This window comes from Hibiscus syriacus, unplaced genomic scaffold, assembly GCF_006381635.1.
Source record: "Hibiscus syriacus cultivar Baekdansim isolate YM2019G1 unplaced genomic scaffold, ASM638163v2 tig00003403_pilon, whole genome shotgun sequence".
NCBI classification, from domain to species: Eukaryota; Viridiplantae; Streptophyta; class Magnoliopsida; order Malvales; family Malvaceae; genus Hibiscus; species Hibiscus syriacus.
Genome location: NW_024061970.1, coordinates 278279 through 294471, shown reverse-complemented (window position 1 = coordinate 294471; position 16193 = coordinate 278279). Strand labels below are relative to the sequence as shown.

At 34.3% G+C, this 16193-nt stretch overlaps 1 pseudogene; it reads right to left on the bottom strand.

Annotated features, from left to right (window-relative positions):
• Positions 1-9014, bottom strand: part of LOC120176756 — a 59620-nt pseudogene extending 50606 nt beyond the window's left edge.
• Positions 9015-16193: the final 7179 nt, after the last annotated feature.

Here is a 16193-nt window from a genome sequence, read left to right as displayed (position 1 = left end):
TGTATGCATATCCCATGAATGATGAATTCATAACAAATGATGAATCTTGGGCTTTACTTTGATGGAGCATCCAACGCCTTGGGACGAGGAATCGGGGCAGTGTTTCTCCAGAAAATATTTATATCCCTTTCAAGCAGACTGGAGTTCTTTTGCACCAATGGCGGAATATGAAGCTTGTGTCGGGGATTGAAAGCAGCCATAGAAAGAAAAATTAAATGTCTCAAGATATATGGAGATTCATCGTTAGTGGTGTATCAATTATGAGGTGAATGGGAAACAAAAGATCCTAAATTGTTGGAATCCAAATTTTACCCCGAATTAGTGAAAGAATTTGAGAGAGTCACCTTCAATTATCTCCCTCGAGAAGAAAATCAAATGGCAGATGCTTTGGCTACATTAGCTGTTATGTTTCAGGCAACTAAGAAAGTTGATATGATGCCAATCAAAATGCAAGTATATGAAATTCCTGCACATTGTTATAGTGTGGAAGAAGAGGTAGATGGTAAACCATGGTATTATGATATCCTGCAATATATCAAAAATCAAAGTTATCCACAAAATGCATCTGAAATTGATATAAGAACCTTGAGAAGAATGGTTGCTGGATATTTTCTGGATGGTGAGACTATGTATAGAAGAAGCAATGGTCAAATGCTATTGAGATGTTTAAATACCAGCGAAGCCAGAAGCATCATTGAAGAAGTACACAGTGGAATATGTGGAACACATGCAAATGGTCTTTCCATGGCTAGAAAAATAATGAGATATGGATATTATTGGGCTACCATGCACACAGATTGCATTGATTATGCAAGGAAATGTCATAAATGCCAGATATATGCAGATAAGATTCATGTACCCCAATCTCCTTTACATTTAATGACAGCACCCTGGCCATTTTCTATGTGGGGAATAGACGTCATTGGGGCAATCACACCAAAAGCATCGAATGGACATTATTTCACCCTTGTGGCAATTGATTATTTTACCAAGTGGGTTGAAGCTGCTTCATATGCCAATATTAAGAGGTCCACAGTCTGCAAATTCATAAAGAAAGAAATAATTTACCGGTATGGCCTACCAGAAAGGATTATTACAGATAATGCTCTGAACCTGAATAACAAGATGATGACCAAACTTTGTGCACATTTTAAGATCAAACATGCAAACTCAGTGGCATATCGTCCAAAGATGAATGGGGCAGTTGAAGCAGCAAATAAGAACATCAAGAGAATCATTACAAAGGCCACTGAAACTTACAAAGATTGGCACGAGAAGTTACCTTTTGCTTTATGCATACCGAACTACTGTTCGAACATCTACTGGGGCAACGCCTTTTTCTTTAGTCTATGGGATGGAAGCAGTCTTACCAATTGAAGTTGAAATTCCATCGCTTCGAATTTTGAGAGAAACAAAATTGGATGAATCTGAATGGATCCAAGCTAAATTTGATCAATTGAACCTTATTGAGGAGAAAAGAATGAAAGCTATTTGCCATGGACAGATGTATCAGAAACGGATGATGAAGTCTCATGACAAGAAAGTACATCCAAGAGAATTCCAAGAGGGTGATCTAGTACTAAAAAAGATCTTTCCTATACATAAAGATTTCCGTGGGAAATGGATGCCTAATTGGGAAGGGTCATACGTTGTAAAAAAGACCTTTTCCGGAGGAGCGTTGATCTTAGCAGAAATGGATGGAAAAATTCTGAGAAACCCAATAAACTCAGATTCTGTCAAGAAATATTATGCTTGTAGAAAAAATGAAATAAAAGAAGAAAAAATGAAATGAAAGAAGGAAAAAAAAGGAGGGTCAAGATGAAAACCCGCAAAGGGCATCTTGCAACCAAATGAAGGATTTGAGTTGAAAACCTGAAAGGGCGGCTCAAATGCATGTTGATATTAGGCGTATGGCAATTGAACCCTCTTAAGATTTTGATAGTTTGGGAGGAACTTCACATCTACAAGCATTCTGACAACGTTTGAGATCTTCCAGACAAAAGCTTACATCAGTACTCTAAATTATGTCAATTTGATTAATTTAGAAATACTTATGCTAATAATTTGTTGAGTCATTTGAATTTTTATCATTCCTATAAATTCTATCTATTTATTAATAAATTCTAAAGTTTATTTCCTCTAAATTTAATTTATTTGAGATTCAATTTATTTTTGAAAATTCAATTTAATGGATTAACATAATTTTGAAATAAGTTAAAGATTTTTGAATATCACTTTATGTTAATACTTTTAAAGGCATGGAATACAAAGTAAGTCTTATCAACGTTTGCAATCATTGTTAAAAAGCAAACAAATTATTACCATCATAGAGTTATTTGGAAGCGAAACAAGAAGAAATCTGTTCTCAATTGGCAGATTATGAATATAGCCTTTTTCCATACAGCAGTACAAAAATGCTTCGAATCTACATATTCTGGCTCTACATCATATAAGTACTGTGATGTTTTGGTCCAAACACCAACTGAAGCAACCACCACGTTATCATGTATAAATAAGGACTCAATAGCATCTTCTGTAAGTATTCTTTGAGTTATCTGATCTGGTTCAGTAAGAACTCCAAAACCAATCATTGAATTAAGAAGATGAACTGCATGATTATCTTCATCAAAAAGCTTCTTTCCAAGCTTCCTCTGCTTCTTCCTTTTCAAAAATCATAGCCCAAGTTTTACCTTTTCTTGTAATTGGGATCATTGTATAATGGCTTCCTATCTTTTACTGGAAGAAGTGTGTCAGCAGCCTTAGCCATTTGAGCAGCACATATAAAATCTGTCAACTCTGCAATTGATGAATCAGGATCATATCCTTATGATTATTGAAGACGTAGCATTTGAGTATCCCATTTTCGTCAAGTATAACAGTTTACTCTCCTCATCAGAATCAGAATTCAGGATTTTCTCGATATCAAAAGAACTATCAATATCTGTGAAATCATCTTGAAAGATCACTTCATGATCAGATAAGTAGTTATCAAAATCAACATGTTGCATGAGTGCGAGCTTTTCAAGAGCCTATACTATTGAGTTTTATTCTCAAGTGGTTTTGTGACATCATACAAAAATTCAGGCATATCTACATCTACGCTCTTCAAAGATGATATATTCTCCATTCGAAGAGGAAATATTTATTGGATTTCTACACAATTGAAGAAAGACCGAGTTCACCAATTTGAAATCAAATAAAAATGAACTTAATATTCATGCATCATATTTAGGCATTTGCAAAAATATGTGCATTTTCATTCATTTTATACATGTTAAAGGTTAACAGGAATTTCAAAGATTTTAGCAAAGATTCAAATCCATCACTCGATGGATCAGCCTTTCCAGATAAAGTTCATAATGAGAAGAACCCATCTGAAGAAGGAAGAAGAAGTTCATAACGAGAAGAATTTTTTCAACCTTTTGTTTGAATTCATCATTCGATGGATCAGTTTTTCCAGAGAAAGTTCATAATGAGAAGAACTCATCTGAAGAAGGAAGAAGAAGTTCATAATGAGAAGAGCTTGTTCAACCTTTTGCTCAAATCTATCACTTGATGGATCACCTTTTACAGAGAAAGTTCATAATGAGAAGAACTCATCCGAAGAAGGAAGAAGAAGATCATAATGAGAAGAATTTGTTCAACCTTTTGTTTGAATTCATCATTCGATGGATCAGTTTTTCCAGAGAAAGTTCATAATGAGAAGAACTCATCTGAAGAAGGAAGAAGAAGTTCATAATGAGAAGAGCTTGTTCAACCTTTTGCTCAAATCCATCACTTGATCGATCAGCATTTCAAGAGAAAGTTCATAATGAGAAGAACTCATCTGAAGAAGGAAGAAGAAGTTCATAATAAGAAGAATTTGTTCAACCTTTTGTTTGAATTCATCATTTGATGGATCAGCATTGCCAGAAGTGTTCATAATGAGAAGAACTCATCTGAAGAAGGAATAGGAAGTTCATAATGAGAAGAACTCATCTGAAGAAGAATTTGTTCAACTTTTTTGCTAGATTACTTCACAGATGGAGATGAATTGTCATCCCTAGTGGAAAAGTTCATAATGAGAAGAACTAATCCCAAAGAAGAAGAACTTGTTCAACATTTCCATCATAATCAAGTGAAGTCAAATGAAAAAAAAAACACTTATTGTCTTTTCGTCTTTACCCTATTCTCGTTAACACAAGAATGAACAAAGAGGGGCAGTTGAAGACACTAGTTTTTTTTCATTTTTTTATTTATTATTATTATTATTTTGTTTTAATATTATTATTATATTATATTATTATTATTAAATAAATAATTTATTATTATTACAGGCCCAATTACAAATCAACTCAGCCCAGTTTACATGCCCAGGCCCAATCAAATACAAGCCCACAGGAACCCCTAAACCCAATTTAGGGTTTGTATCATCTAACCCTAGCCGCCTCAGCATCACAGCCGTTGGATCTGAGAGATCCAACGGCCCACACGCATCCAGAACAAACCCTAGGGTGATGATACCCTAGGGACCACGCGGCCACTGTTCGCCAACCTCTGCTACCACGCTGCCACGACACCAACCGAAGGATCCAGAAGGCCTAGCTATAGCCGCACAAGTCGCCCTCAACGGTAAGTCACCACTGGAAGTTTGGTGAATCACCAAGCTTCAATCTTTTACCCAGTCCGAAGAAGATACCGGCGAGGCTTATAAAAACTGACCACTTGCAAACAAGAGAAAGAACGGAGAGAACAGAAAAAAAAAAGCCAAAAAACACAGCAACCAAACCATCAAAAAATCGAAACAAAAATTGAGAGAAGCCTTACCGAAGAAGCTACGACGCCACCGGAGTTCATAGGCAGCCGTAGAAGCAAAATACCAAAGGTATTTTTTTGTAGATCTATGTAAATAGGAGATGTTTTGTGGGAAAGGGGGGTCGGATTCGATTTTAGAACATCCCGATCTATGTTTTGAGAGATTTTAGAATTTTTCGGCCACCGATAACGGTGGCCGGCGACGAAGAAGGCGGCGGCAGATGGCTGCCGGCCGGTGACCGGCTTTCCTCCGGTGAGAGAATCTAAAGAGAGGCGAAAGAGTTTAAAACTCTCTCAAAAAGAGAGAGAAGGAAAGAGAAGAGAAATGAATTTTTGGCCTTAAGGCCGTTTGATTTGGGGCTTAAATACCCCTCCCCGAATGATGCCGTTTTAGGGAGGGGTCTATTTGTAATTTATTAAAAGTTAAACCCCGTACGCAGTCTAATAATTTTGTAATTTTATATTATAGTCACTAAATCAAATTATGAACTTTTTAATTTGATCTCTTAATGTTATTTCTTTATAATTTAGTCACTATAAAATTTAGACAAATAACCGATTTAGTCCTTAATTCTAATTAATTTTATTTTAACCGAATACATGTTTAAACTTATTTTAATTTAATATACGAATTGATATAATTTAATCTAGTCAATAATTAATAAAAGGTAGAATAACATATTTAGCCACTGAATTTTTAAATAATTATGATTTATGTATTTAATTCTATTAGGTTATAATTTAGTCACTAATTTCAATTTTTATTTATTTTTTTACAAGATTTATATAGTTTTAATTTTATTCATTGTTTAGTTATATGTTAATTTTATATGTTTACTTTTAATTATTATTGCTAGTATTACTATTTAGCCATAAATATATATTTATATAATAAATATATTTATTTTATTATTAAAATCTTATTTAATTACTTTTAACTTATTTAATTTTGTTTAATATTATTATTTTTCATATTAAGAAAGGGCAGTATTAAAACAACTGGATGTCCATTTTCTGATTTTTAAATAAATAAATATCATATTTTTATAAATTATATATATATATTAATTTATTTAATTATTTTTAGAAATATGTTATTTTAATATTTATTTATTTTTTAATATTAAGAAAAAAGATGTCTTAAGGCACCTAGAAGTCCATTTCTGATATTTCTAAATAAATAAATATTTTATTTATAAATATATATAAATTAATATATTTTTTTCATAATTATAATTTTGAAATAATAGGATTATAAATTAAATATTTTGAATTTTAAATTTCTAATAATAGAGAATTTATAATTAAAAAGTACCAATTTTGGGCGTTGTAGGGGTGTTAATCCTTCCCTAAACGTAACCGACCACGAATCCCTTTTTATTATTAAAAAGAACAAATTTTTGGTTAAAACGCATACTAGTTTATCTTTTAAATGATGTTTTCTTAAAAACTCTTTTAAAATATGATTTTTTAGGTATTCGACCTACCTGACCCAAAAGGCCGATGGCGACTCCCAAAATATTTTTTAAAATCAAAATTATTAATTTATTCACATCACTTTTCCCGCCAAGTAAAAATTCGTGCCCGGAGGAAAACCGGTTACGACATCTTCCATGGAGAATGAACCGGAAGTGGACGCCATCTTTATCGATTTAACTCTTCCCGAATCGACTCAAGAGGTGGTTAAACCTTCAAATGAGTGAGACTCTGATACCAATTATTGAGTTAATCGATTGATGGAATCGGCCAAGAGGGGGTTAATTGGCAATTAAAATTTTGGTGGAAGCTTTTGAAGAAAATTGAAAGTAATTGCACAGTGATTTAGAATGGTTCGACTTTCTCAACCAAAGTCTACGTCCACTACCTTAGCTATCCACACTAAGGATTTTCTAACAAATTCACCAATTTTTTCTTTCTTTTGAGGCCAAAGAGATAACCTTACAACTCCCTCAAGAATATACCCCAATTCTTGAGAACACTCTTTCTCAAGATTACAAATTTGCAAACTTATAAGGAAATCCTCACAAGGTAGATTGTTTGCACAATTCTAGAACAAAGAAAAGAACACTAAAAAATGAATACAATTGAGTACAAGTAGTTTTCTTGAAAGCAAAATGAATATTGAATGAAGAATAGGCTTGAAATGCTCAAACTTGAGGTTTGATGCTTTCTCTTTGATTCTCTCTTAATTCTTGATTCTTTTTGTTTCTTGTTGTTGATCAATGGCTTCTAGGCTTGTTTAAATACTCCTTCAATTGATTCTGAACGTTGGGGATGATTAGTGGAGTTAATATAGCCGTTTAAGTGTGAAAATAATTAATAAAATCAGTTGGGAGCGTCAGTGCATTGATGCATACACAAGGTGCATCGGTGCATCAAGTGTAAAATTCAATATTTTGACCGTTGGACCCTTAGTGCATCGTGCACTAAGAGTGCATCGATGCATGAAGTGCATCTGATGTTTCAAAATAGCCTGAGTGCATCGATGCATCAAATGCATTCGATGTTTTCATAGAAACCTAAGTGCATCGATGCATGATATGTGCATCGATACATACAATGCATTCGATGTTCAATTTATTCATTGGTTTATCGGTGCATTCCTTTGAAAAATTGATTTTAGGCTTGATTTTGGTTCAAAATACTTTGTGAAAATTGTTTCAAAAATATATTAAGTATAAAACATAATTTTACACATTTAGTAAGGTTTGAAATTGATCTTGAAAGACTTGGAGTAATAATTGATATTTGAGTAATTAAATGAATATACTTATAAAATCATTTGTAAAAATCTTAATTCATTATACATAATTTGTATATCGAAACATCAAAATGATTTCAACAATAGCGCAAAGGAGAAAAAAACTCATCAGTGACCAAGTAATCAATGTAACTACCCCAGTCGTCCCAGGAAATCCATATATGAGACCTGTACAGGTGCAAGCTGCATGGAAAAAATTTCATTCCTTGCACACTTGGTATAACCATTCAGGTTAATAAGGATCTATACTCCATCCTCATTTATCATTTTGGCAATCACATCTGATGACTTGGCAAAGACATCTATAAAATGCTCGACTTAGACTGGATACACTGTCTCATCAGTACCATCATTTGAAAATACCTCAACATTCTCTCTGTTGTGCATACCAAATATTGATCCATGAGGTGTGACAATGGTGGTTGCCAAAGTCACTGCTGACATAACGACCTTTAGTATCCCATTTCCACCATTGCTCTTGATACGAATTGGTACAGGATGATTGAAAGGAGGAAGAGCAAAATGTGATGCAATCATGAAGCAATGAGCAACATATTTAAGGCTTATATCAAGGGCAAGCATTGGATCAATAGGACATGCTATGGCATGGAAAGGTTGCACACTAGAAAGAACTAACATAGTAATGTCTTCGGATAATTCCTTCAAATTCAGTAAAACAATTTATCGCGTTCATCCCAACTGCACACACACTGTAATGTATGTAGGTGGTTACAAGTAACTTCAGGAAAATCGGGTCAAAAAAGCAATGCATGCTTATATCTTTTAACGTCAGTTTCCACATCTCCACTATCTTTATAAGCAGAAGCTAGATTTGTATGTACTGCTACCATATTTGAACAGATGTTAATAGTTGGAATATAATCCTGAATTGTATCTATGACTCTACCAATCTCCTTGTAAGTGTTTACCCTTGTTTACTAGCCCATCGACTGCTAAGGGATCAATCCGCAAAACCTTATTGTAACAAGATATAGCTTTCACATAATTTCCCTATTACTTATAGATTATTGCAAGGTTATTAAATGGAGCAGACAACCCTATTTGATAGCCAATGTAGCCTTATAGAAAGAAGTAGCAGAAACCATGTTCTATTCCATATATGTTCCCCATGTTGGTAAGTGCTTGGGAATGATTAGGTTGCAAATTGAGACAATGCTAGTAAAAGCATGCTTCTATAGTTTTCTGAACCAACCCATTTCAGAGTCCGCCATCAATTCTTTTCTATTTTTGGCTTCCACATTTGCATCTCCAATACTCCTCAATTGATAATGGTCCACCCTCCATCCCGTATCATAATAAGGGGTGATTCTCTTTTTAGAGCATCTGGAATCTTCATTTGATTTTGAAGTTGATGTCCATTTAAAATTTACTCAGTCCTCATAACAACCTTATCATCTTCCGTGGTTTGTTTCTGCTGTAACTGTGAATTAACCTTCATAGAGTCGGTGATGGATGGAAATTCAAACATTAGTCTCTCTTATTGAAATTTCATCGAACACTTGAGGAACGTCATATGAGCCTTCGACTGTCACCAATAATGTCTTTTAAGGAGCAAGGAATGAGGGTTGAAAGTCACCCAGTGAAATCTAACTCATTTATTTCTTCCCATGAATTTGTGGCTCACTCCTTTTATCATTTAGAATATGAAAAATGTGCTCCACATTTTTTTGATGCAACGTCATTTTGGATTCCAACGTACTCAATCTACTTTCTAATTATGCCACCATTTAGGAGGGTTATTTCCTTCTATAGTTTGCTTCGCTAGATTAGCTAAGGTTTCGATCTGATGCTGGATTGAAGAAAGTTTAGTAGTTTCAACCATGGTTTAGTATTTTTCTGGGGTATATCAATGAACAAGTTGCCAGGAAGAATGGCTATGGATACCAATTCTTGTGACCCTGGTGCGATTAAGAATAAAAATATACGAAAAAGATAAGAATAGAAGAAGAGAGACGAAGAAGAGAATAATAGATTTTAGGAAAAAAACTTTTCATTCATTGATTGCATTATAAAACATTATATGGTCGTATTCTCTATTATTTGTTTACATGTATTGAATCTAAGGCTTGTCTAGTTTTGTCCTTTGCTACAACCTCAACGTTCATTGCTATATTGGGCTTCTCATTCTGGCTTGTTCACATTTTGGTCTCCACAGTGCAAGGTTAGTAAAATTTCTCAATTCTTTCGACACAATTCCTAACCCTTGATTTCTCATTTTCCCCTTTTTATTATCGAGTCTCACCTCTTTTACTCTGTTCGTGAAAGATGTTTGATTGGAAGTTCTATAACCTGCAAATTTTACCACATAGAAGGTAAAGAGTATTGGATCATGTAAGAACCAAAGTAGGGTTAATAATGGATCCATAGAAGATAATGGGAAAACGAGAAAGATAGTAAGCCATAAATGAACAAATTAAGGAAATGAAAACCTCTTTTATCTCTTTAATCTGTTGGTCAAGACCACCAATCATGTCCTATGTAGAATCTATTTAGCCTGGTAAGACCAGATGTAGAACATAGTTGTCATTATGAAGAACAACTCTAATAGATGGTGTGATTTTTGTGATATCAATATTCTTATCAATATCGACAAAGTATTTTCCTTCTGATGAACGAAACAAGAAATTATAAAATCGTTAACAAAGTACGATTGAAACACAAATTCATAAATGACATGACATATTACAGATGAGAAAACATTACAGTTTTAAATTATGTTGCTATCATGTAGTAGTCAACAACAAGATGTCATTCCCATTTTAATGGCAGAGAGAGAATCATGAAGAATCACATATGTTGGAATTCCTAAAATAATGATAGATTATTATTTATTCTTAGGATTTTCCTTGTACAGTAAGATAACCTTAGTATCTAATTATTAGGGAGTTACTGATTTTTAGGGATTGTTCCCTATTTACACTTAGACTACTATATAAAGGTTGTAAACTATTTAGTAAATGATAACAACATTTTTTTATATTTGTTCATGGTATCAGAACTTTAAGGATTTTTGATCCTGTGATCTCTAATCTCTCATCTGAAACGTCATTCCTCTTTAATATCTCTTACCTCTTGTTTTATTCATTCTCATAGGTAGGGTTTCAAATCACGATCCAAAAATGTGATAGTGCCCGCGAAATAGCGGTTTCACTGCAGTTTGAATTACCCGCTACACCCGCAATAGCGCCTGAGACGACCATAATCACGGTAAACTCGAAATGATTGAAAATGTGATCGCGACCGCGATTTGAAACCCTGCTCATAGGTGACATAGTCGAAACTTCATCCGAGACTGAAACCGTACAAATGATTCCAAATATCAATAGAGGAACTCCTCAAGGAGATCTTAATTCCTCTTATGATCACATATCGACTAGATGGGAAAAATTTCATGCATTAATCTCAATCGGTAATTATAGTGATTGGTGGTCGTGGCAAACTAGGATATATCATTGAGACATCCCACGACCAGCCACAACATACCCAACTTATGGCACTTGGGAACTCAACAACTCAATTGTAATGGTTATGTTAATTAATTCAATGGAAGGTCATATTAGTCGCACCTACCTCTTCTTCAAAACTGCAAGAGATATGTGGGATGTAATCAAAGAAAACTACTTGGATCTTGGAAATGTCTCCCAAGTATTTGAGATCAAACAGATGCTCAAGGACATCCGACAAGGAACACTTGAAGTAACTCACTACTACAATAATCTAAAAATTTTATGGCAGGAACTGGACATGTACTATGAGGCAAACTGTGGAGAAGGCATGGAACACACCAAGTTTATAACTCACCAAGTTTATAACTCACCTCAATAATGAACGTCTCTATGAGTTTCTAGAAAGACTAAAATGAGAGCAATATGAGGTTTGTGGTCGAATTCTGGGTAAAACCCCCTGCCAACCATTGGTGAAGCATTTACGAAATTTAGAAGAGAAGTACCATTGGTGAAGCATTTACGGAATTTAGAAGAGAAGTGAAGCGTCGACTTGTCATAATGGGTGATTCAAAGGAACCTAAACCAATGACAACTGCTGATTACCATTATAGACACTCATTTTGTCTAGAGTTTCATTCAAATTTATATATATACATATAATAATTATTGTTTTTTTAATATGGGCTAGTTAAATATATAAGTTAAAATATAAATAAATATGGGCTAAAACAATTATTTAATTTTTATTTTTTTATGTTTCTAGGTCCATACAGAGTTCAAAAGGGGATTACAGGCCCAAAATAGTTAAAAACGTCCAGCAGTTTTACAACACCTAAAATGAAGCCCAATTTCAGAGTAAACCCATCAGCAGACAATTAGGGTTTCAACCCTTACACCCCGCGCAGCCTACTTTCGACCATTGGATCAGGTCTCAAAGATCTAACGGTCTATAGCCCACCAGAAGCAGGCGCGTGCAGTTTACGGGAGGCCCTCCAACTTCCCGAGCAATCAGATCCAACAAGTGGAGATCACATTCGATGCCAACCGAGCCTCATGAGCCAGCTGTAAAACCCATGCAACCGCCTTGGAATGTACCTGCAACAAATCAAGAGGAAAAAAAAACAGATTTTTTGGGGCCACGTAAAGATATCCAGCGATGCATGCAGAACAAAAAAACAACAGGTACAAGAGGGAGTAAATTAACAGATACGGGAAAGAAAGGGAGGAGGAATTTTGGGGGAATTTCTCTGTAAAAAGCTTGGGTATAAAACCCAAGTAAGAATGTAATAGGAGGGGGCTTCTTCGACCAGAAAAGAGAAAATAGGGGTAACAAAGGGGTCGCTTCTTCCCCATTTTTAGAGAGGTTCGAAGATAAGAATGTAATCGGGGTCTTCCCCTATTTTTCCAAGCAATACAACACCTTTCTCTTTCATTTTTTTCTCAACGGCAGCACCATTCGAAATCAAACCAAAAAAAAATGTAAACGGTACCCTCTTAGTTTTTGGAAAGCAATGTAACGGGCTCTTCCCCCATTTTCTTTAAAGGAAATAGAATTTTTTGAGGTATTATCCATATCCTTTCGATTTCCAGTGTGTGGTGTGTTTTGTTTCGAAAAAAAAATAAATTAGAGTTAAAGGGTCAAGTGGGTTTACCTGATATGATTTGATTTCCTTCGATGGTCTACAACATTCATGCGAGGCCTCCGTCACCGATGATTGACAGAATCTTACATGGTATCTCTCTGGTCCTTCTTCCATGACCATCGGGGTACCCATTTGCTGGGTTAGAGTTCCCATTTCCTGGTATTTTCTAAAATAAAAGATAAGACTAGAGCAAATCGGAATAGAAATCCCGATGACAGAGAATGGGTATTTCGAAAGGAAAACCTTAGATCTACTCCATTCTCGATGGATTTGATGGAACCGAATAGGATCAAGATAGGGGTCGAAGAGGATCAGAAAAGGGTGACCCTTCTTGATTTCCTTGATCAGAAACGGGTGGCGGCGCCATCGCCTATGGTGGCCGCCCAGGAAAATGAAGAACACTCCAAGGGTTTTCAGAGAATTCTTAACTAAGAATTGGATCTAAAAATTTGAAATGGAAAAAATGATTTATGTTTCTTAAAATATGATCTTTATAGTATGGTGAAATGTCCATTAGGGTCCCGTGTTTTAATGGCCAAGTGTAAATCATATCCGTGGTTCCCCTTTTTCACCACCTTTCATTTGGTACATTTTTATTTGTTTTTGTTCTAAATTCGGCTTACATATTTTGGTAATTTCATTTTAATCCCCTTCGATTCATTAATCTTTACTTGCGAAATTTTACTTGGGTCCCAAAACTTGTTTCTATTTCGATCGTGTTTCTTTCTTTTATTATTCGATTTAGTCACTATTCTTCATTATTTGAACTCTTCATGCATTTATATTTTTTTCTCTTTTTTTTTACATTCACAGGTTTGCCCTTTAATTTATTTATATTCTCGCATTTATTTTACAGTTCACAGCTCATTTAATTCGGACTTAAAATTTGATTGATTGTGTGTAAATTACTTGATTGTTTTCTACTTTTGTGTAGGGTAGTTATTAATTTAAGGGTAAAGTATAGTAATGGTCATTGAACTTTTCTAAAACTTTCATTTAGGTCTCCTAACTTCTAAAACTTGTAATACAGTCCCTAACATTTATTCCATTTGTAATATGGTCCCCAATAGTTACATTAGGGACCATATTACAAATGGACTAAATGTTGGGGGATCATATTGTAAATGGACTAAATGTTGGGGTATCATATTGCAAACAGACTAAATGTTGGGAGACTGTATTTTAAGTTTTAAAAGTTAGGAGAACTAAATTAAAGAATTAGAAAAGTTTAGTGACCAATACTATACTTTACCCTAAAGTTATTAAGAATAATTGTTAGTGTACGTTGGATGGTATTATGTAATTAGCATCACGTTCTGACTGGTGGATTTGGATGATGGGGCTTCAAGTTTTCTTTTTAGGAAGAGTAAATTAGATGTACAAGTTGTCGGAACCGTTTTTCGGTTGAAACTCGATATTGAGCTTCAACTTGGATTAAATGTTTTAGAGTCGTCACCGGCCATTTGAAAATAAATTTAGGTGGGTCGGACAATATCTTACATGATCTGCGTTGTATCAAAACTGTGTCAGGTTCGGGAGTCGGTTACGATTAAGGAAGGATTAGCACCCTTGAACCGCCCTTTCAGTACTAATTAATTTGTCGGTTGTCTTTAATTGCGAAAATTAAAAATTTAAATTGAAATTTAAAAAATCGGTTCGAATTACTTACCTTTGATCGATTGGAATTACTACTAAAAAAATATGTTAATAAATAATGGAAAAAAAGTATAAAAAAGAAAGGAAATATTAGTATGATATAATAATACAATAATTAAAGAAAATAGATAAATAAAATATAAAAAATAATAATAACAAAAGGTTAGATTCTAAAAAATGTTAAATTTCAAAGAGAAAAAAAGGTAATAATAAAATAAATTAACAAAAATGAAAATGAAAAAAAAAGTGAAAAAGAACGAGGAAAAAAACAAGAAATGTGGGGGACTCAATGATAATTAACTAAAAGTATAACAGTGACCAAATAAAATAATTGTAAATATTATAACCAAATTCAAAAATTAACAATACTCACTGTACAATAACATGACTAAATTAAAAATATTAAAATATCAGTACTCGAAAGAAAACAAAGAAACATTCGATGGCTAAAATGAACTATACAAAGTATAGAACCCTTTTCAGGAAAATGACCTATAACCTAAGCCCATGAATTTTTCATTGAAAATGATGCTGCCAAATGTTCACGTTTATCAAATATAACTTAAAAAATTGGAATTTAATCACATATTATAAAATATATAATACTAAAAACTAAACAAAAATGGAAGTAAATATAAATTAAAGAATTTCTATTTTAAAAGAAAAGAAAGAGATGAATGAGAAAATGAATCCCACGTGTTCCCTTTGGCCTTCTTTACATTAAAAAATAATAACCAGGTATTTGAAAATTGAAACATAGGGTTCTTGAACCATATTTGACTTCAACGCCATATTTACCAATCAGAGAAAATGTTCTCTGGTAAAACCCATCTCCAGGGATCCTCTTAGGTTCATAATCGGGGGCTCAAATGCGCAAGAAATAGAGCACAAGGCTCTCCTTGCACCGAATCTCGTCGAACAGTGTAAGTAACTTGAAACCCCATTTATTTTACTTTAGACATAAACAAAGGAGAAATACCTTCAGAAAGTAGTCCGTTTTTTTTTCTTACGTCAGATTCTTTCTCTGTTTCTTTTCCTTTTCTCCCTCGATTTCTCTCTGGCTTTTGCTTCGGTTTGCTCTCCCGAATTGCTTCTGTGTTTTTCCTACGAATGACTATGGGTTTTTTGGTCCCTCCTCCTGTTTGCTTACAAGCATGTTCATTTATAGTTTAAAAAGACTATTTTAGTCCCGATTTATTCAGGTTTTGACTCCTAATGTGACTGAAACACATTGTTTGTTGGTGATGGTTTCACATGTCGCCGTGGGGCCGAGGAAATCGGTGTTGGTTGTGTGTGACGTGAGGATCAGGGGTTGACTGAGTTATGGTGTTGAGGAGGCAGGTGAGAAATGGTTGGAAGAAAAGTGTGGAAACCCTAACTGATTCAGGTTACTGTGTTAGGTCTGCTCCAGACGGGTCATGGGTTTCGGCCATCACGGGTTGCTCGTGTAATGCTGGGCCTTGGGTTTGTCCTGTAAACAAAAAAAGAAAATGTTAGTGTATAAAAATTTATATAATATATATAATATATACTCTTGATTGGTCCGAAAATTAGTGCTACAGTCCACTTCGGTCTTCTTCTCGATTTAAAGACATTGGTTCAAAAAATTCGACTGAGAAAATAATTCTGTGACTCCACGCTGTGGTTGACAGTCCCTTGAGCTGAATGAAATAGAACTCAAAAGGTCCTTGTTGACATATAACTTTTCTTGACTTAAGTTGTACTGTCAGGAAATGGTTTTTTGTCACTGAGGCACGGTTAACTCGGGTCTTCTTCTCGACTGGAAAACCTCGATTACAATCGGACAATAGTGTGATGTGTCATCGAGCTGAATGGAATCGAACTCGATAATTTTATTGACAGATAACCCTT